The sequence below is a fragment of the Schistocerca nitens genome, chromosome 2, assembly GCF_023898315.1.
Source record: "Schistocerca nitens isolate TAMUIC-IGC-003100 chromosome 2, iqSchNite1.1, whole genome shotgun sequence".
In the NCBI taxonomy this organism is placed as follows: domain Eukaryota; kingdom Metazoa; phylum Arthropoda; class Insecta; order Orthoptera; family Acrididae; genus Schistocerca; species Schistocerca nitens.
The window spans coordinates 178,401,937-178,423,647 of NC_064615.1; positions in this window are offsets into that span (position 1 = coordinate 178,401,937).

A 21,711-nucleotide genomic window follows, 5' to 3' on the forward strand; every position below is an offset into this window, starting at 1 on the left:
AGAAATTATCGATAGTTAAATCAATAATCAACACGTGAGGTAGCATAAAATGTGTCACTCTGTTTTCTTAACAAGTGACAGAATGAGATTCGATGCAGAATACAAACAAAAATCATCATCTCTATTTATAAGGTCACTTGCTAATTTATTTGCAACAGCTTCCTTAATAACACTATCCCAATACTCGGAAGTGCGTACCAGAATCTCCGTACTGTTATATTCCATAGATTTTTGTTTGAATTCTGCATGGAATCGTGCTATCTCACTTGTCAAAAAACAGAGGTATAGAGTTTACACCACATCACTTGTTGATTCTTAATTTCACTATGTATAATTAAAAAATGGTTCAAATGGCTCTGAACACTATGGGACTTAACTTCTGAGGTCATCAGTCCCCTAGACTTAGAATTACTTAAACCTAACTAACCTGAGGACATCACACACATCCATGCGTGAGGCAGGATTCGAACCTGCGACCGTAGCAGCCGTGTAGATCCGGACTGAAGCGCTTAGAATCGCTCGGCCACTGCGGCCGGCTATCTTTACGGAGTTTTTGTGATAATCGTGATTTCAAATTCGCTTGTACAGCGCTTACTTGCAGCAGTTTTGCCTTGAAAATGGCAAGGTGTGCTCCTGTCGAAACATCGGCGATTGTCCCCGACATCACCCGGCTGCATTCCTGTAAGTTGTTTGAACTAGGACGTTGTAGAACTAAAACATCCTCTTGGGAGGCTTTCCACGACGCTTCGTCTTGAGAGCTTCCCATACACTCAGCAGGTTTGCCGTTTACGAGAATAATATGTTAGCACCACGCCATGGCAGTCCCAAAAAACACTTAGCATCCATCACCTTGTCCGATACTGGGTCTTTACCATTTCCGGAGTTGGTGAATCCACTGATTTCCACTGTTTACATTGTCCCTCTGTCCTGGGCGTAGTGACACTCAATAGTCGTCCATGGTGGTTAGGTGGCTAAAGAAGTCCCTTGTAAGTGATCAGTCACGGAACCCAGTGGGCGGCGGCGACTTCTCTCATGTTCAGAATGTAGTGAAAGTTATTAAAAACTGGTCCACGACTGATTTTCACTTTTACACTGTCGTCTGTAATGTTTTACGCCAATCTTCGATCACCGGATCCGCCCTTTCCGGTTCGATTTCCGATTATTGACAGAGATGGTTTACCATTTCTTTCTTCGCCATTTATACTTTTTTGACCCCACAGGAAGCGTCTATGCCACTTAACCAATGCGTCATATGTTGGTGCATTTTTGCCGTACACTTCCACCAACTCAACACCCAGCTCCCTTCAAGTGCAGAAAACGAAGTACCTCACAATTGTCCGCTTTATCAATGGCCTGCGTCATTTTGTATTTTCTGTCTTCCATCTGCGTTCTATGGCTCTAGGTGCGGAGGTTTCCGTGTGTATCAGAACTGCAGACACGTACACGGAAACAAACAAGATATTACGTTCGACTGCATGGGGTCACGGTGACGCATACTGATTAAGATTCTCTCGAGCTTCCAGCCACGACAAGTGATTAAAAATTCACGGCCTATCTGCCGCGTGCTTCTCAGTCATTGTCAAGTGATTACCGTCGTGCGGTTACCGTGATATCGCCTGTGACGTCACTACTGCCCAGTCCAGTGCCGTACAAGGTTGCAAGATCGCCACACCCGCTGTCCGAAGCTGTGCTTCACCGCTAACCGCCGTCGGAAAATTTAATCTCGATGTCTTTTATAACAGTATCCTATAAACTATTTGCTCTTTTAATAATAGATTTCCCGTCGAAGGATGTCCATTTTCCAGATGATGTTCTGCTACCGTTGACTGGACTGAAACACCTCTGAGCTCTATACCTTGCTGTTCAATAGTGCGCATTGCAGTGATTAAGCACTAAAATTTTATGAGCCATAATACACCTCACCAACATACAAGATGCTGCAATCGCCTCTCCCTCCCCCCTCCCTCTCCCCCCCCCCCCCTCTCGTCACCCAGCCATAAAATTACAGGTGTCCCTTTTGGAACACTTGTGCTAAATCTTATAATGAGAAATAATTTTTCTACAAATTCTGTTCCGAAATTCAGGTATCTTGTAACATAATTTAATGTAATCAAAACAAAAAGCACAATATTTAATATAAAGAACAGGTGCTACCATCTGCCCACGTAGCAGTGTCACTTTTCTCCATTTCCTCATTTTCTTAACTGCTTCCGGCCGCAACAAACAATCAGTTGCATTATAAGCTGCACAGGGAAGCGGAAGTTTTGGTTGCGCACCTGTATTCCTATGCTTGTACGGAAGCTCTCTATGATTTTTTTGGAAATTTAAATTTTCTGGTTGAAGTATTTCATTAAATAATACATTGTTCTAGTTACACAGTACGTCGTTCCACGCCCCTGTCCATTGCAGCACCTTGGTCACTCACTGCCAAGTTCTCTGGTGCTGGCGGAGCTATAAATTATTGTTACGTTGCCATTTAATACATGTGTATCATTTGAAATCTCCGATGCCGACTTGTTCCAACGAGTTAAAAGAAAAAATATCTGCGAGGAGCCGGAACGCCGTTCGGATTTATGCTTCTTTAGGAGCCGACTAATCTTTCCTCTTACTGAACCACAGAAAAACAAAACCGTAAGTTTATTCGTACCCTCCCCTGGGGCGTTGTGCTTACAAGTCTTTGGCGAAATGGCTTGCGATACTGTTGTGTGCTCTACTCGTTTCCTTTGAACACATGACATAAGTCGCTCAGTTCTTTCGGCAGATTTTCAGCGTACGAAGCAGCCTCCTTCCCGTGCATCTATAGCCTCTGAACGAAACTTTTCTTTATTGGGTTGTACGAACTAGTTGTGTGCAGACACCTGTCTGTGTGGGTGGATTTTTCGTACACACTATGGCTGAGACAATCAGTTGCTTTTCGGTGGACAAGGACGTCAAGAAACGGCAAGGCACCATCCATCTGCTCCATCGTCTACTTGATGGGGTAATGGATGCTGTGGTCCATGAACTCCTCCAGCGTTTCACGTCCACGAGGAAAGACAATGCAAGTGTTGTCAACGATACAACTAGGCTTTGAAGGAGCCGTGTCCAGGGCTATGTTCTCAAATTACTTCACAGGCAGGTTGGCTACAACTAAAGGTAGCGGGCTACCTACAGCGACGCTGTCCATCTGGCTTAACTATTCTCCACCATACAACATATACGACAACGACAGAGCGTGCTTAAATAAATCCACAACAGTGCAGTCAAAGAGCTGACAGAGCAGATATTTAGTGTGTTTCATGCGGCTGCACGTGAGTACCAAGACCGCATCAAAGCTGACAATCATAGCTATTCTCCAAGGTGCAACGTTTCATTCGACTGATGATGATATTAATAGCGTAACTTGATTTTTTTCAGGATGATAATTAGAACTTCATGAGTACTGCAGAATGGATCTACGCGACAAATCAAGTGTCTGGCCTGTTGATATTTACTTTTGAAAAAAACATCATCGGATTGAATGCAGTTAGTACAAAAGCACGGGCTGACCCAGCAACAGCTAAAACAGTCATACGTTAAAACATCAAGTAGAATGAATGTAAAAATTCACCTGGATGGGGGACTGCCACATTAGGCGAGATCACACTTCTCTGAGTTAGCTTTCGTCTGAGATACCCATCTCACTCCAACAGAAATATTCGTCATCAACATTTATCCCGCTAGTGGAGCAGAGGTCATGCCCCAAAGTTCCAGATGTCTTGACTTTGCACCAATCTGAAACGTTTCTAGAATGTCTCGTGGAGTGAGTGCGTGCTGAATTATTTGCGGTGTCCTTTCGGTCGAATAGGGACGTAAGATCTTTGCACCTTTCCCTGCTATTCTAAAGCAGTAGTTGATGTCTTAACATCTGCATTACCCTCTTCCTTCTATCTCCTGAACAGCAACAATACAAATAGGGCACCATGCTCGACACTTACTCATTATTCACCTTTATGTAAGTAAGTAAACTTACGATACATCACGTGAAGACTTTCATTGGACAGTTATCCAAACAGTAAGAAAGTTAAGGATTAGGGTGGATGAAGGACCCTTTCACATTCAATTCTAGTTGACAAGGAACCCCTTGAGTGCGAGGTCGCAAAAAACCCATGATGTTTACGGCGTTCTACGCCATACATATTGTCTACCATGTAAGCACAATATTGGCTGCTAATGGCAACAATGAGCGGGAGTGGAGGCATCCAATGGTGAGCACAGCATGAGGCTCTGTTACAATGCTAGTTGTGTCAATATACGAGGTGCGGTTAGAAAAAAACCGGACTGATGCTGGAAAAAACATTTATTTACAATTATTTACAATTTCATGTTATCTCCTTCAATGTACTCTCCTCCTCGGTCTCTACACCGCTCCATACGAATTTTCCACTGTTCATAGCAATGCTGCAGATCATTTTCGGTAAGTCCATACATTACTTCCGTCGCTTTTTCTTTTACTGCTTCAACAGTCTCAAATCTAGTTCCTTTCAAAGCTGACTTGACTTTAGGGAAAAGAAAAAAGTCACAGGGGGCCAAATCAGGTGAGTAGGGTGGATGATCTAAGATGGGAATGTTGTGTTTTGCCAAAAACGTCTTCACTGACAACGCACTGTGAGCTGGGGCATTGTCTTGGTGAAGGATCCATGACTTTTTTCTCCACAAATCGTTCCGTTTTCTCCGTACTCGCTCACGTAGGGTAGCCAGGACGCTAATGTAGTAATGCTGATTCACTGTTTGTCCCTCTGGTACCCAATCAATGTGCACAATCCCTTTGATGTCAAAAAAAAAACAATCATCATTGCCTTGAATTTCGATTTTGACATTCGTGCTTTTTTTTGTCGTGGAGAACCAGGAGTTTTCCAATGCATCGATTGGCGTTTAGTTTCGGGATCGTAAGTAAAAAACCACTATTCATCGCAAGTAATAACATTTTGTAAGAAGGTGGGATCACTTTCAATGTTTTCCAGGATGTCAGAACAAATCATTCTTCGGCGTTCCTTCTGTTCAATTGTGAGACACTTTGGAACCATTTTTGAACACACTTTGTTCATGTTGAAACTTTCATGAAGAATCTGCCTAACACTTTGCTTGTCAACTCCTGTTAACTCAGACACTGCTCTGATTGTTAAACGGCGATCTTGTCGAACAAGTTTACCGATTTTTTAAATGTTTGCATCAGTTTTTGCTGACAATGGTCTTCCAGTGCGAGTGTCATCACTGGTGTCTTCGCGGCCATCTTTAAATCGATTAAACCACTCAAACACTTGTGTTCGCGATAAACAATCATCGCCGTACACTTGTTGTAACATTACAAAGTTTCACTTGCAGATTTTCCTAGTTTGAAACAAAATTTGATGTTAACACGCTGTTCTTTCTGTACACTCAACATTTTCCGACGCACAGACAAAACGTCAACTACTTAAAACAGACGCCACGGGCAGACTGAGTGCAGGAGGCAGATGAAACTCGAGCAGTAGGCGGAGCGAGAGTCACGTGACAGGCCACGCGACTTTCAGCCTTATTGCATTCGTTTTATTGTTTCACCAGTACTAGTCCGGTTTTTTTCTAGCCACACATCGTACAGCAGAGCAGTGGAAACGATAAACAAAGCAAACATTACATTATATTAAGAACAGTTACCGAAGTCGACATTTCGTCAGAAAGGAACCCAGGGAACTTCGCAGAATGAGAAAGAAGTGGCAGATGAAATATCTGCAAGATGAGGCAGTGGGAGGTGCAGTGCCGTACACGCTCAACCGTGTGCACAGTGTACTTGAGGAGTACAATGATAACGATTGTGCTTAACAAGTGAAAGTGATACCGACGCAGGCATCAAGCCGTGTAGTTAGTTCATCATCCTTGTCGGATGCACACATATTACCCGAACTCTTACAGGACTTGGTAAGAATGTCTTCCACAAGTAAAGAGTGTATTGCGTACGGACACTACTAATGTAGTGTGTGGACATACAAGGTGAGAATGTGGGTTTCGCGGAAGGCGTGCGCGAGATAGTCCCTGCAGTCGCGTTATCCTCTGTTCCCTCGATGGCTGATATAGATAGAGCGTCTGCGATGTAAGCAGGACATCCCGGGTTCGAGTCCCGGTCGGGGCACACATTTTCACGTGTCCCCGTTGATATATATCAACGCCCGTCAGCAGTTGAAGGTATTAATATATAATTCTAATTTCGTTCTAGACGGCTGAAGGTCATCAATTGTGTCTGATCTTTCGGTCATGTTCGAAAGAACAGGCACCATATACATATAACAATATTTTTCTTTTCCTAATTATTAACACACACTTTCAAATTAGCCTTACTAAAGATTGAATTTGCGACCTCGCACTCCTTTTGACGCTTTAGGATTGTACACACTATCGCCTTAGAGAAGGAGATCGAAGGTATTCAGAGGCGTGATGTGAGATTTGTAACTAGCCAATTCCGTCAGTAGCATAATTTTACGTAGAGGCTCAGGAATCCTAGGGAGAAATTTTTTTGGAGAAAGACAACGTACTTTTCTTTGAACGTTTGTGAGCAATTTTAATGAATCTATACACGAGACAGTGCGACAATATAATTTGCAACAGGGTCAGTGCCTCCATCGTGCATTTCAAGAAAGTTTCAAGAGAACATATTAAGAGGGTTCAAGATGTGTAATTTTACCCACGGTTTGCGTTAGCCATTGAAACAGAAAAAGGATATTAGTCAAAGGCTGCTTCTAGAATACTGAAATTAGCTCTAGAAAAGAGGAGATTATTAAGGCCTTTTGAACTTCATCATCATTCTCACTGTTGTGTTTTGCGAAACAAAGTAGTCAGACTCTATCTTCAAGTGCTGTACAGTGGATTCGCTCATGCCTTACATCCTGCCAAGAGCGCTTAGTGACTGGAGCAGCAAGGTCACAATGAGAATAAGTAATTTCAGGTGCCCCTCATTAATCAATACTGTGTCCATTGCTTTTAACACTCTATTTTAACGCTATGTCTACTGTTCTCTTCAGCTGCAAGCATCACCTGAATACTGTTGCATTTTGAAACAAGTTCGTCAATTAGAATCTGCCAATTAACTGACCACCTGGTTTCATAAGTGTGTTATGCTACACTACTGGTCATTACCATTGCTACACCAAGAAGAAATGCAGATGATAAACGGGTATTCATTGGACAAATATATTACACTAGAACTGACATGTGATTACATTTTCACGCAATTTGGGTGCATACATCCTGAGAAATCAGTACCCAGAACATCCACCTCTGGCCGTAATAACGGCCTTGATACTCCTGGGCATTGAGTCAAACAGAGCTTGGATGGCGTGTACAAGTACATCTGCCCATGCATCTTCAACACTATACCACAGTTCATCAAGGTTAACCGCAGCCATGGTCTCCGAACTAATAGTCCATGCTGCTGCAAACGTCGTCGAACTGTTCGTGCAGATGGTCCTTGTTGATTCAGGGATCGAGACGTGGCTGCACGATCCGTTACAGCCATGCTGATAAGATGCCTGTCATCTCGACTGCTAGTGATACGAGGCCGCTGGGATGCAGTACGGCGTTCCGTATTACCCTCCTGAACCCACCGATTCCATATTCTGTTAACAGTCATTCGATCTCGATCAATGCGAGCAGCAATGTCGCGATACGATACACCGCAATCGCGATAGGCTACAATCCGACCTTTATCAAAATCTGAAGCGTGATGGTACGCATTTCTCCTCCTTACACGAGGCATCACAACAACGTTTCACCAGGCAACGCCGGTCAACTGCTGTTTGTGTATGAGAAATCGGTTGGAAACTTTCCTCATGTCAGCATGTTTTAGGTGTCGCCACCGGCGCCAACCTTGTGCGAATGCTCTGAAAAGCTAATCATTTGCATATCACAGCATCTTCTTCCTGTCGGTTAAATTTCGCGTCTGTAGCACGTCATCTCCGTGGTGTAGTAATTTTAATGGCCAGTAGTGTATTTACGCCAACCTTCTACAGAAAGGATGAGAATTGTCATCTTCAGTGATAGAATGAATTGCACGAGACTGATAAATAATACGAGGGCTATTCCGAAAGTAAGGTCCGATAGGTCGCGAAATGGAAACCACAGTAAAAATCAAAAATGTTTTATTTGCAACAGTTAGATACACCTTGCAGCTACTTATCTCCATAGTCGCCGACCCGACTTAGACGTGTATCGTAGCGTTGTACCAACTTTCCCATACCCTCGCTATAGAAGGCAGCCGCCAGTGCTCTCCGCCAATTCTCTACGCTGGCCTACGGCTCGTTGTCTTGTGCCGAAATGTTGTCTTCATAACCAGCGGTTCATGTGACCTGAGCTGAAACTCAGAGGGAGACAATTACGGGCTGTATTGTGGGTAATCTCACATTTCCATTTGAAAACGATGCAGGAGCATCTTCATTGCCCCTGCAGAATGCGGCTGAGAATTGTCTTGAAGACGAAACAGCACGACAGTTATGTAATGTTAGCTGCATAGCTTCAGGGGAAATTTCTCACCAGGCCCCCGTACTTGGCGGCAGACACTATTTTCTAGACATCTTTACGCACTCACTGCGAGCTCAGAAATGAGAAGAGCGACGTGATGCTAACTGGGGTTATACTAGAGACACTACCCAACACATCTGTGCAAAGCTTTATCGGATTTTCATAGTCGTTTCTATTTCGTGACCGATCGGACCTTACTTTCGGAATAGCCCTCGTACCTTAAAACATCCCATTTTGCATGCCGTTTGGATAAATAACACGATGAAGGCATGGTTGAGATAGTAAATTGTTTCTCAAGAAGTAAATTGTTCCTCGCCTACTGCTTAGCTTTTGGGATGCAAGTGTGCCGACTGCGTCGAGCTGCTTTACCCAGTCCAAAACAGTCAGGGATACCTTTTTTCGCCTGTTCACAAAAGATCGCTTACGCCTGCAAGGCTGGAGGCGTTTAAGAAATACAGCGACTCGTCGCGGCGCATGCGGCAAGTCGGCACCACAGCGGCGTCTGTCAGGGGACTAGCCAGCTACAAATCTAGGATCTGTTTTCGTGAAAAGTTGGGGCAGCTTGCTGGCGTCTAAGGAGTGGTTAATCGAGAGGTGCCTCCTGTTGTGGGAGACGCTTGCTTGGTTACGCGCTAACAGGTGCAGTACGAAAGGACACCTTTGTTCTCAACAAAACCGTACTTCACGAACTAATCTTTAATGCGTTCTCTGGTGCCGACCAATCTGCAGCGACGCCCCCACATGCAACGGCCATGTGGCGAGAGGACGCTAGTGGTCGCATTCCTGTGCTTACGAAATGGTTATTGTCACAGTGAACTGGCGCAACAGAGTTCAGTAAACAACGAACAATGCCACTCACGGGTGGTATAACCTGATTGACATACACTAAACTTCTAGCGGAAAGCGACAGCAACATCCCCTTTCTCTCGCCGCACTGCCGGACCGGTTGCAGCAAGATTCTCATTGGAAGAAGCAAGTTACGGGTTTTTCTTAGCAGTGGCTAAATAAAACTGAGATGGAAAGCAGGGAAAACATTACTGTGCTATCCTTCCAGAGGACAAGGAACCTATTTTCACTGCAGGCTCTGAGAGGAGCAGTCTTCCAGAATTTGGTGCTGGCGGTTTTTAATCCTGGCGGCCGACCCCTAGTGGTACAGACTTCGAGTCTGGTGAGTGCAGACGCCATCTCCACTCTGAGATCGTGGGTGTTATTCGGTCTGTGTGGCATCGATAAATTGGACACTAGACCCGAGCCGAGTTCTTCAAGACTCATGAGGGTTGCAGAAGCGCATATTTCAATCAGTTTCATTTCATTAGTTAAACTAGCCACTTCGCTTTAACTCATTAGTGGACGACAGATTCGTGATTCCTTATCCATTGCAATTTCACCTCTTGCAGACTAACATTTATACAGGGTGAGTCTTTAACTATTGCCACCCAGAATAACTCCGAAAGTATGACAGTAGCTGAAAAGTTTGTGGGACAAATGTTGCATGGGACAACGGGGGCCATAATATGACGTTGGTTTTTTGTCGCTAGGTTGGGTCGCGGCAGAGATATGAAGGTCAACTTTGTTTTCTTAAATGGGATGCTTTAGTTTGGTACTTATTTTCTGATAGCGGCTATAGAGACAAATCCAATGATGTATAACAGTAACGTCTTTGAAGGTCAACGAAGGTCAAAATGGTGGCATGAACGTCCATTTACAAAAGCTGTTCGAAGTAATGACCGTTGGTATCAATGCAGTGCTGCAATCTTCTTATCATGGATTGAGTGGTATTCCTGATCACTGCCGCACATATCGAAGCACATGCAAATAGTAAAAGCACGTGCAAATAGTAAATATTCGCCGAATACGGCGTATCCATCTAACGTGCCATTGAAATGTAAACACCATTCGACGGTTTCGCTATACAACACTAACATGAACAGTAAGACTAGCATCGTCGAATCAAGCGAATGTGAATGGTGTACTGCTTCGAAGAACAAGTCGATATGCTTCTCATTTACGCAGAATGCCAACTAAATTCAGTGAGAGCTAGAGACTTATAAGCTGAAAGATATCCTCAACGTACTCATCCTATAAGTCGTACAATTAAATATGTGTATGATAAATTGAGAACAACTGGATCTTTAACGCAATGGAAACATATCCTGCAAAGGAAAGTTACTCGCGAGAAAAAGGAAATTGGTACTCATGCCACTGTGGTGCGAGATCCTAGTGTTAGTTTGCGTCAAATCGCAAGGAAATCTGGCATGAGCCATAGTAATGTTGTTCGTGTTCTGCATCACCATAAATGTCATCCTTACCATATCAGTCTCCATCAAGAAATAACTGGTACGGATTGTATGCCTCCCATCGAATTCTGCCGATGGGCTCAACTTCAGATTCGGAGGGATGATACATTTATTAATTTGATTTTATTTACCGACAACGCTACATTCACGAACCATGGAAATGTTAGTTCGCATAACATGCATGATTGGGCAACTGAAAATCCCTGTTGGCTGCGGCACGTTGCACACCAAAAACAGTGGTCAGTGAATGTATGGTGTGGGATTCTGGAGGAGAGAATTATAGGCTCCTATTTCACCGAAGGAAATCTTAATGGAACAAAGTACACCACATTCCCGCGAGAAACATTAGGTCTGTTACTGGAAGAAATACCTTTAGGAACAAGGAACATAATATGGTATCAACACGAAGGGTGTCTGTCACATTTTTCGCTGATGGCTAGAAATGAGTTACAGAGACAGTTCCCAGATCGTTGGATTGGACGCGGAGGAGATGTGTCGTGGCTGGCTCGTTCGACAGACTTGACGCCTCTGGATTTTCTTTGTGGAGATTCGTCAAAGACATTGTTTATAAAGACGTTCCAACTACACCTGAAGATATGCGAGAGAGAATTAATTGTCACAGCATGTGCTTCGATAAGGAATATCTCTCAATCCTTGATAAGAAGATTGCAGCACTGCATTGATATCAATGGTCATCACTTCGACACCTTCTGTAAATGGACGTTCATGACACTTTTGTGACCTCCGTTGACCTTCAAAGATCTTACTGTTATACATCATGGTATTCGTCTCGATAGCTGTTATTTAAATCTTCTTCTTTGTCCTTTGTCCTCCACAGCCTCAAAATAGCAAGCTATTTAAGATTACTGTTATTCTTAATGTTTGCTATTATTATTATTATTATTATTATTATTATTATTATTATTAGCAAAAATAGTCGATATTATTATTTCTATTGATTATCACACTCAAGAGCAAAAAAAAAAAATGGTAGACCTTCTTAATATCGTGTAGAGCCAACGCGAGCACGCAGAAGTGCCCCAACGTGACGTGGAATGGACTCAACTAATGTCTGAAGTAGTGCTGAAGGTTACTGACCCCATGAATCCCGCAGGGCTGTCCATAAATTCGTAAGAGTACGAGCGGGTAGAGATCTCTTCTGAACAACACGTTGCAAGACATCTCACGTATGTTCAATAATGTTCATGTCTGGGGAGTTTGGCGGCCAGCGGAAGTGTTTAAACTCTGAAGGGTGTTCCTGGGGCCACACTGTAGCAACTCTGGACGTGTGGGGTATCGTATTGTCGTGCTGGAATTGCCCAAGTCCGTCGGAATGCACAATGGACATGAATGGATGCAGGTGATCAGACAGGATGCTTACGTACGTGTCACCTGTCATAGTCGTATCTAGACGTATCAGGGGTACCACAGCACTCCAATTGCACACGCCCCACACCATTACACCATTACAGATTCTCCACCAGCTTGAACAGTCCCCTGCTGACATGCAGGATCCATGGATTCATGAGGTTGTCTCCATACCCGTACATGTCCATCCGCTCCATAGAATTTGAAACGAGACTCTTCCGACCAGCGCCGGCCTGAGTGGACGAGCGGTTCTAGGCGCTACAGTCTGGAACTACGCGACCACTGCGGTCGCAGGTTCGAATCCTGCCTCGGGCGTGGATGTGTGTGATGTCCTTAGGTTAGTTAGGTTTAAGTAGTTCTAAGTTCTAGGGGATTTATGACCTCAGAAGTAAAGTCCCATACTGCTCAGAGCCATTTGAACCATTCTTCCGACCAGCAACATGTTTCCAGTCAATAACAGTCCAATCTCAGTGCTGAGGGCCCAGGCGAGGCGTAAAGCTTTGTGTAGTGCTGTCTTCAAGGGCACACGAGTGGGCCTTGAAACTCTCTTAAATCTTGATAACCTGCCATTGAAGCAGCAGTAACCGATCTAAGAACTGCGCCAGACACTTGTCTTGTACAGGGTGGTCCATTGATCGTGACTGGGCCAAATATCTCACGAAACAAGCGTCAAACGAAAAAACTACAAAGAACAGTCTTTTCTTGCTAGAAGGATGAAACCATATGGCGCTATGGTTGGCCCGCCAGATGGCGCTACCATAGGTCAAACGGATATCAACTGCGTTTTTTTTAAATTTATTGCATATTCGTGTAGTACGTAAAGAAATATGAATGTTTTAGTTGGACCACTTTTTTCGCTTTGTGATAGATGGCGCTGTAATAGTCACAAACATGTGGCTCACAATTTTAGACGAACAGTTGGTAACAGGTAGGTTTTTTAAATTAAAGTACAGAACACAGGTACATTTGAACATTTTATTTCGGTTGTTCCAATGTGATACATGTACCTTTGTGAACTTATCATTTTTGAGAAGGCATGCTGTTACAGCGTGACTACCTGTAAATACCACATTAGTGCAATAAATGCTCAAACTGATGTCCGTCAACCTCAATGCATTTGGCAATACGTGTAACGACATTCCTCTCAACAGCGAGTACTTCGCCTTCCGTAATGTTCGCACATCCATTGACCATGCCCTGACAAATGTTGTCAGGCGTTGTCGGTAGATCACGATAGCAAATATCCTTCAACTTTCCCCTCAGAAAGAAATCCGGGGACGTCAGAACCGGTGAACGTGCGGGCCATGGTGTGGTGCTTCGACGACCAATCCACCTATCATGAAATATAGTATTCAATACCGCTTCAACCGCACGCGAGCTATGTGCCGGACATCCATCATGTTGGAAGTACATCGCCATTCTTTCATGCAGTGAAACATCTTGTAGTAACATCGGTAGAATATTACGTAGGAAATCAGCACACATTGCACCATTTAGATTGCCATCGATAAAATGGGGGCCAATTATCCTTCGTCCCATAATGCCGCACCACACATTAACCCGCCAAGGTCGCTGATGTTCCACTTGTCGCAGCCAACGTGGATTTTCCGTTGGCCAATAGTCCATGTTATGCTGGTTTACGTTACCGCTGTTGGTGAATGACGCTTGGTCGCTAAATAGAACGCGTGCAAAAAATCTGTCATCGTCCCGTAATTTCTCTTTTGCCCAGTGGCAGAACTGTACACGACGTTCAAAGTCGTCGCCATGCAGTTCCTGATGCATAGAAATATGGTACGCGTGCAGTCGATGTTGATGTAGCATTGTCAACACCAACGTGTTTGATATTCCCGATTCTAGCGCAATTTGTCTGCTACTGATGTGCGGATTAGCCTCGACAGCAGCTGAAACACCTCTTGGGCATCATCATTTATTGCAGGCCGTGGTTGACGTTTCACATGTGGCTGAACACTTCCTGTTTCCTTAAATAAAATAACTATCCGGCGAACGGTCCAGACACTTGGATGTGCCGTCCAGGATACCGAGTCGCATACATAGCACACGCCCGTTGGGCATTTTGACCACAATAGCCATACATCAACACGATATCGACCTTTTCAGCAACTGGTAAACGATCCAATTTAACACGGGTAATGTATCACGAAGCAAATACCGTCCGCACTGGCGGAATGTTACGTGATACCACGTACTTATACGTTTGTGACTGTTACAGCGCCATCTATCACAAACCGAAAAAAGTGGTATAACTAAAACATTCATCTTTCTTTACGTACTACACGAATATGTAATAAAAAATGGGGGTTCAAATTTTAAAAAACGCAGTTGATATCCGTTTGAACTATGGCAGCGCCATCTAGCGGGCCAACCATAGCGCCTTCTGGATTCCCCCTTCAAGCTAGACGAGTTTCGTTCTTTGTAGTTTTTTCGTTTGATGCTTATTTCGTGAGATACTTGGCCCGGTCACTATCAATGGACCACCCTGTATAGACGCTGGCGACCGCAGAACCGTATTCTGCATGTTTACGTATGTCTGTATTTGAATACGCATGCCTATGCCAGTTTCCTTGGCGCTTCAGTGTATAACTCCCCTCGTAAGAGTATCTCAACTTCATTCATGAATAGCCTACGTTCATAAATTGTTCAGCTTGACGAAATTAATGCTTTTTTTAGTAGCTCTTAATATGTACAGTTTCTTGTCCTTCCAAAGAGAACGCTTGAAGTCTCTAAACCGGTCCGGTTGAATAAAAAAAATAAAAAAATATTTATGTATATACGAGTCTAAAATTGGAGAGAAGAGGAGTTTGTGGCACAACTTGACTAGAAGAAGGGATCGGTTGGTAGGACATGTTCTGGGGCATCAAGGGATCACCAATTTAATACTGGAGGGCAGCGTGGAGAGTAAAAATCGTAGAGGGAGAACAAGATATGAATACACTAAGCCGATTCAGAAGGATGTAGGCTGCAGTAGATACTGGGAGATGAAGAAGCTTGCACAGGATAGAGTAGCATGGAGAGCTGCATCAAACCACTCTCAGGACTGACCACAACAACAACAACGAGTCTAAAAATAAATTTACATATTGGTATAGATGCAGAGATCACATAATGATGTTTAATTTCATTGCTGTTTTAGAGACTGATGGGTTCGCTTGCATCACCCTTCACTACACGCCGAAAGAATGAACTTGCTGATTTACAGGACGTCACCTTGTACATTACATACGAGGGCAAGTCAATTATTATTCGCAAAGTAGTTATAAAATTTTATTGTAATCAAATAGGAAACTTACAAGAACATCATTTTTCGACGTAGTCTCCTTGCATTTCAACGCACTTGGTCCATCGTTGTACAAGCTTCCTGATGCCCTCATAAAAGAAGGTTCTCGGTTGAGCTTCGAGCCAGGAATGCACCGCTTCTTTCACTGCTTCGTCCGAGGCAGATTGATGACCCATTATTGCGTGTTTGAGTGGACCAAACAAGTGGTAGTCAGAAGGGGCATGATCGAGACTATATGGAGCATGATCCAGTACTTCAAATTTGAGTTTCTGGAGCGATTCAGCAGTGTGGGCAGCAGTATACGGACGGGCATTGTCGTGCAACAACACAACACTTTTTGACAACAATCCTCGGCGTTTGCTTCGAATTGCAGGCTTTAGCCTGGCAGTAAGCTTCTCACTGTAAAGTACACTGTTCATTGTTGTGCCCCTTTCCCCATAATGTTCCAGTACTGGACCTTGTGCGTCCCAGAAAACCATAAGCATCACTTTCCCTGCGTTCGGTTGGGTCTTGAACTGTTTCTTGCACAGCGAATTTGGATGTTTCTATTCCATACTCGGCGAGTAACACTTGTGCGGCCATTTCGGAATTTTGCAATCCATTCTTAGACACCTCGCTGTGGCAAACCACTGTTCCCGTACTGTACCAAAAGTCTTCGATCACTTTCGGCCCCTGATACGCCTTCCGACCACCAAAAAGGGATCACTGAACGTTGCTCTTCTTTGGTGTAAATAGATACCGGAGCAGTAATGATTAACACCAAGGCAGCGATAACTAAACTAGCCCAGCAGCTTGAAAATTGCAAAGATATAACAACAAATAAACAAAGCATGCGTCATCAACGTAAAACGACAGTACTACCAAAATAAACAAAAATATAACTAAACTGCGAATAATAATTGACTTACCCGCGTACAGAGGGAAGACGATCAGCCTGCTGTATGAGATGGAGCAGAGTTTTGTTCGGATCGTGAACTGGTAGTCAGAAGGAACGACCTTTTACCTGTTACCAGTAAATGAGCATTGGCTTTCTTCCGCCGGTTACGTGGTAATGCTATTGGCTATACTGGAGGAGGAGAAAATACGAATTCTCTCATTGATCCTAGAGTTGATATAAGAAGGAGGTCGATGAAGGAATCATCTGCGGTGAAGAGGATATGGTGATAGAACTAGTTGTGTATGCACGTGGCATAAAGAAAGAGGGACAGTCTCTGAGCGGTAAAAGCGAGTGGTGACGGTATTAAACACAACTATCGAAAGAGCATGATTAGCCTGTAGTAATTTTCTTGATAAAGCCTTTTGAAGTGAGGTGGTACTACTAAACTCTCAGGCAACTGGCGTACTTCATTTTCTCCACTTTGATGCATTCTCGCGTAAGCTGTAAGCCTTCCAGTAGACTGCGACGCTACGTAACCCTGGGACACGAACCACGAAGTTTGGAAACGATTATGCCCGATGAATTTCTGGGAGCTCATTCCGTCGAAAGACCATTCTTTGATGAAACTCGACGAGGGAGCTTAGTAATCAGATCTTCATCGTTTTCTGAAACCTCTGTGCAGGAGATCAGTAACTGAAATACTGCCGCTCCCAGTTGTCAAGATCTCGAGCAACAGACACAGAGAAAAAGAATACTATCATCGCACTTTTTGAGCTGTAGCTGGTTACGAGATTGATTTCAATAACTGAAAAATAAAATTTTTCTCTCCGATAAGAAAAAAAAAGTAGAACAATCGGCCATAGATTGAAAATTGTCATCTAGCATCAAATAGGATCACCGCTGAATGCGAAGACAGCCGAAATTCTCCTACGAATCGATAAAGTTCTGCATAGTAGGTACAATACTGTTGGTCATTAAAATTACAACACTACGAAGGCGCCTTGCAACAAACGTCAAACTGACTTGAAGTGTACCACGAGGAAGATTCAATAAGTAATGCAACGCTTTTTATTTTCCCAGCCAGTTTCGGTTGAAAAAATGCGGAGTGGAATGTGGAATATTCTCGCTTCAGTCCCTGTAGTTTCATGAAGTTCCGATAGGCGGCTTCGCTATACGTAGACTTCAGAATGTAAAGTATCTGGTGATCAAAAAGTCAGTTTAAATTTGAAAACTTAATAAACCATGGAATAATGTAGATAGAGAGGTAAAAATTGACACACATGCTTGGAATGACATGGGGTTTTATTAGAACCAAAAAGAAAACAAAGTATTGCTAGACGCGTGAAAGATCTCTTGCGCGCGTCGTTTGGTGATGATCGCGTGCTCAGCCGCCACTTTCGTCATGCTTGGCCTCCCAGGTCCCCAGACCTCAGTCCGTGCGATTATTGGCTTTGGGGTTACCTGAAGTCGCAAGTGTATCGTGATCGACCGACATCTCTAGGGATGCTGAAAGACAACATCCGACGCCAATGCCTCACCATAACGCCGTATATGCTTTACAGTGCTGTTCTTTGCTTTGGTTTCTTTGTTATGCTAATTATTGCTTGTCTGATCAGATGAAGCTCCATCTGTCGGACATTTTTTGAACGTTTGTATTTTTTTTTTTTTTTTTTTTTTTTTTTTTTTTTTTTTGTTCTAATGAAACCCCTGAAACGTCCCCTTCGAACAATTATACAAGACTGTGCTTAAACTGACACACAATATTTTTAGCGCAACGCAATCTGACTTTCAAAGATCCCTACAAAAGAATGGCCCTGACTAACATTAACCTATACCTTTCATAAATCACTTACCTCACAAAAATCTTCGTTACTGGAACTACTGCAATACAGCGAGCGCCACTACTAGCAGCTAAATAAAAGATTCAAACTACTGAAGGCACTAACTACTGATAGGCATAGTTAGCAAATGAAAGATTTTAATAGAGAACAAACAATGTATTTACCTTAATAATGTTGAAAACTCATAATATACATAACAGATCATTGTATATCTTACAAATTTCCAAAGTCCGCCATCTCTCTCCCCACATCCACCACTGCTGGCGGCTCACCTCCAACTGCGCAACGCTACGCGCTGTTCACATCCAGCTGCCCAACACTACAATGGCAAACAACAATGCAAACCAGCCACAGACTGCACACAGCACAGCCAGTGATTTTCATACAGAGCGCTACGTAACGTTGCCAATAAGAAAACATAAACAGCCTACTTACACCCCATGTCATTCCAAGCATGTGTGTCAATTTGTACCTCTCTATCTACATTATTCCGTGATTTATTCAGTTTTCAAATTTATACAGACATTTTGATCACCCGGTAGTTGCGTTCCAAACAGAGAGCTGTCATTGAGTTACTGTTGGCCGGAAACAGAGAATCGGAGATATTCGCTGGCGGTTCCAGAATGTCTACAGAGAACTGGCAGAGCACAAACGCAAGGTGAGTTGTTGGGCGAGGGGTCTGTCTTCACGGCAACAACGTCGCGCAAATCTGTCCGATCAACCGCGTGCCGGCAGGCCGCCCATAGCTGCGACTCGTGCAATGTGAGGATACTCTCATTTGAAGTGATCGGCAGATCGAAATCAATTGGACGTCTCTGTTGGTAGTGCTGACACCCTCGTGTACCAGTTGGGGTACTCAAGGGTTCGCCGCCTCTAACAGAACACCATACAGAGCAACGATGAACGATCCGTGCGGAGTTGCTTGTGCGTTACGAGGCTGATCGTGACAATTTTTTGTCGAACATCGTCACAGGCGATGAAGCGTGGGTTCTTCACGTCGAGCCGGAAACAGAACTGCAGTCCACTGAGTGGCACCGCCCACCCTCCTCCAAAGAAAAAGTTCAGAGCCACACCCTCAGCCAATAGAACTATTCTATTGGGTGTTATCCCTCACGGTGCAACAATCAAGTGTATTGTGCCATCGTAAGGGAACCGTAAAAAGGACTTCAGCGTGTTCGCATCCACAAAAATGAAACGATCTGCTCCTTGTTTTTCCTCATCCAGCCTACACCCTGGATCTCACATCTTCCGACTTCCATCTGTTGGGTGTAATGAAGCATGCATGCACTCGATGGGCGTCAGTATGTGGATGTTGTTGAGACTATTGATGCAGGAATATTTTGGCACCGATTTCAGCCAATAGAGTGGTACCTTAAGGGTACGCAGGCCTTCCCAGTAAGGTGGCGTCAGTGAATGGAGATTATGTTGAAACAAATGGTTTTGTAGCCAGAAGAGTGGGGAATAATATGGTGTATTGGAATCCTGAAGAAACCCAACCTGCTTTAAGGGGAAAAAATGTGTCGCATTACTTATTGAACGACCCTAGTACATTCTTGGCTAAGCAAATAATTAGCATTTCAGAGAAACCGCACAAAGCAGGTACCAGTAACGCCCTCAACATTTTGCATTTAAGTATCATCTTACGTCGCTAGTTTCACGTTCATAAATCGCTTTTGAATTTGCTGTTTGTAAGAAGATCGTGTTACGCCTGGTGTAAGGATTAAGGACATCGCTAGCATGAGTCAGAATTTTACCTTGTCCTGATAGTAGCCAATCGAGTCTGTAGTTTATCATTTCGCGTATTTGCTGTTGCATTGCTCAGAACCCCAAGGCTGTGATGTGAATATTCGATTTGTGTGTTCAGTAGAGAAATACGTATCGTCATGTATGGTCTCAATGACCCCACTAGCACCCGAGAGGACAGAAACTGTATTTGTTCGGTCATTTAAAATCGTACAACAATGTTGAAACCCGATAGTCAAGGGAAGGCGAATGTGGACGGGGCCGTAATCATTTACTATTGGTTGCCTTTCACAGTTACACACATTCATTTTTAAAACAGTAATTCCAGACTCAACAATAAATAAAAAATACCACACGTTATTAATGAAGGAATAAACAACTGTGTAAATAATAGTGTTTTCAGTGCGCTACAGTTTAGCAAATCACCATAAAATACAGATACAGACCATGTTTAAAGAAACATAAGCCACTGTGATCACGGCTGAAGGCCTCACACACCAAGAGTGGCAATATATTGAAAATATTTAAGAACTCGCTGCAATTACAATTTACAGGTACTGAAATATTAAAATGTAAGTGGTCAGAAACACAGCAGAAGGTATCAGACACCAGGAATGGCAGTAAATAAGGTTTTAAGGCTTACTGCTAAAATACAAATCACGGCTGAAGGCCTTACACGCCAGGAACGACAATTATATAAAAAATTTATAAACCTGCAATAAAAGAGCAAATACAAGCAAAGGTTAATTAAAAGAAACAAGCAACTGACCACCAAACGGGTAAAATAAGATGAGGGTACCCTTGTAACACAACCCTTACACTGCTAGATTTATTCCAGAAGGCGACCGGAACTATTAACTAGACATACACTCCTGGAAATGGAAAAAAGAACACATTGACACCGGTGCGTCAGACCCACCATACTTGCTCCGGACACTGCAAGAGGGCTGTACAAGCAATGATCACACGCACGGCACAGCGGACACACCAGGAACCGCGGTGTTGGCCGTCGAATGGCGCTAGCTGCGCAGCATTTGTGCACCGCCGCCGTCAGTGTCAGCCAGTTTGCCGTGGCATACGGAGCTCCATCGCAGTCTTTAACACTGGTAGCATGCCGCGACAGCGTGGACGTGAACCGTATGTGCAGTTGACGGACTTTGAGCGAGGGCGTATAGTGGGCATGCGGGAGGCCGGGTGGACGTACCGCCGAATTGCTCAACACGTGGGGCGTGAGGTCTCCACAGTACATCGATGTTGTCGCCAGTGGTCGGCGGAAGGTGCACGTGCCCGTCGACCTGGGACCGGACCGCAGCGACGCACGGATGCACGCCAAGACCGTAGGATCCTACGCACTGCCGTAGGGGACCGCACCGCCACTTCCCAACAAATTAGGTACACTGTTGCTCCTGGGGTATCGGCGAGGACCATTCGCAACCGTCTCCATGAAGCTGGGCTACGGTCCGGCACACCGTTAGGCCGTCTTCCGCTCACGCCCCAACATCGTGCAGCCCGCCTCCAGTGGTGTCGCGACAGGCGTGAATGGAGGGACGAATGGAGACGTGTCGTCTTCAGCGATGAGAGTCGCTTCTGCCTTGGTGCCAATGATGGTCGTATGCGTGTTTCGCGCCGTGCAGGTGAGCGCCACAATCAGGACTGCATACGACCGAGGCACACAGGGCCAACACCCGGCATCATGGTGTGGGGAGCGATCTCCTACACTGGCCGTACACCACTGGTGATCGTCGAGGGGACACTGAATAGTGCACGGTACATCCAAACCGT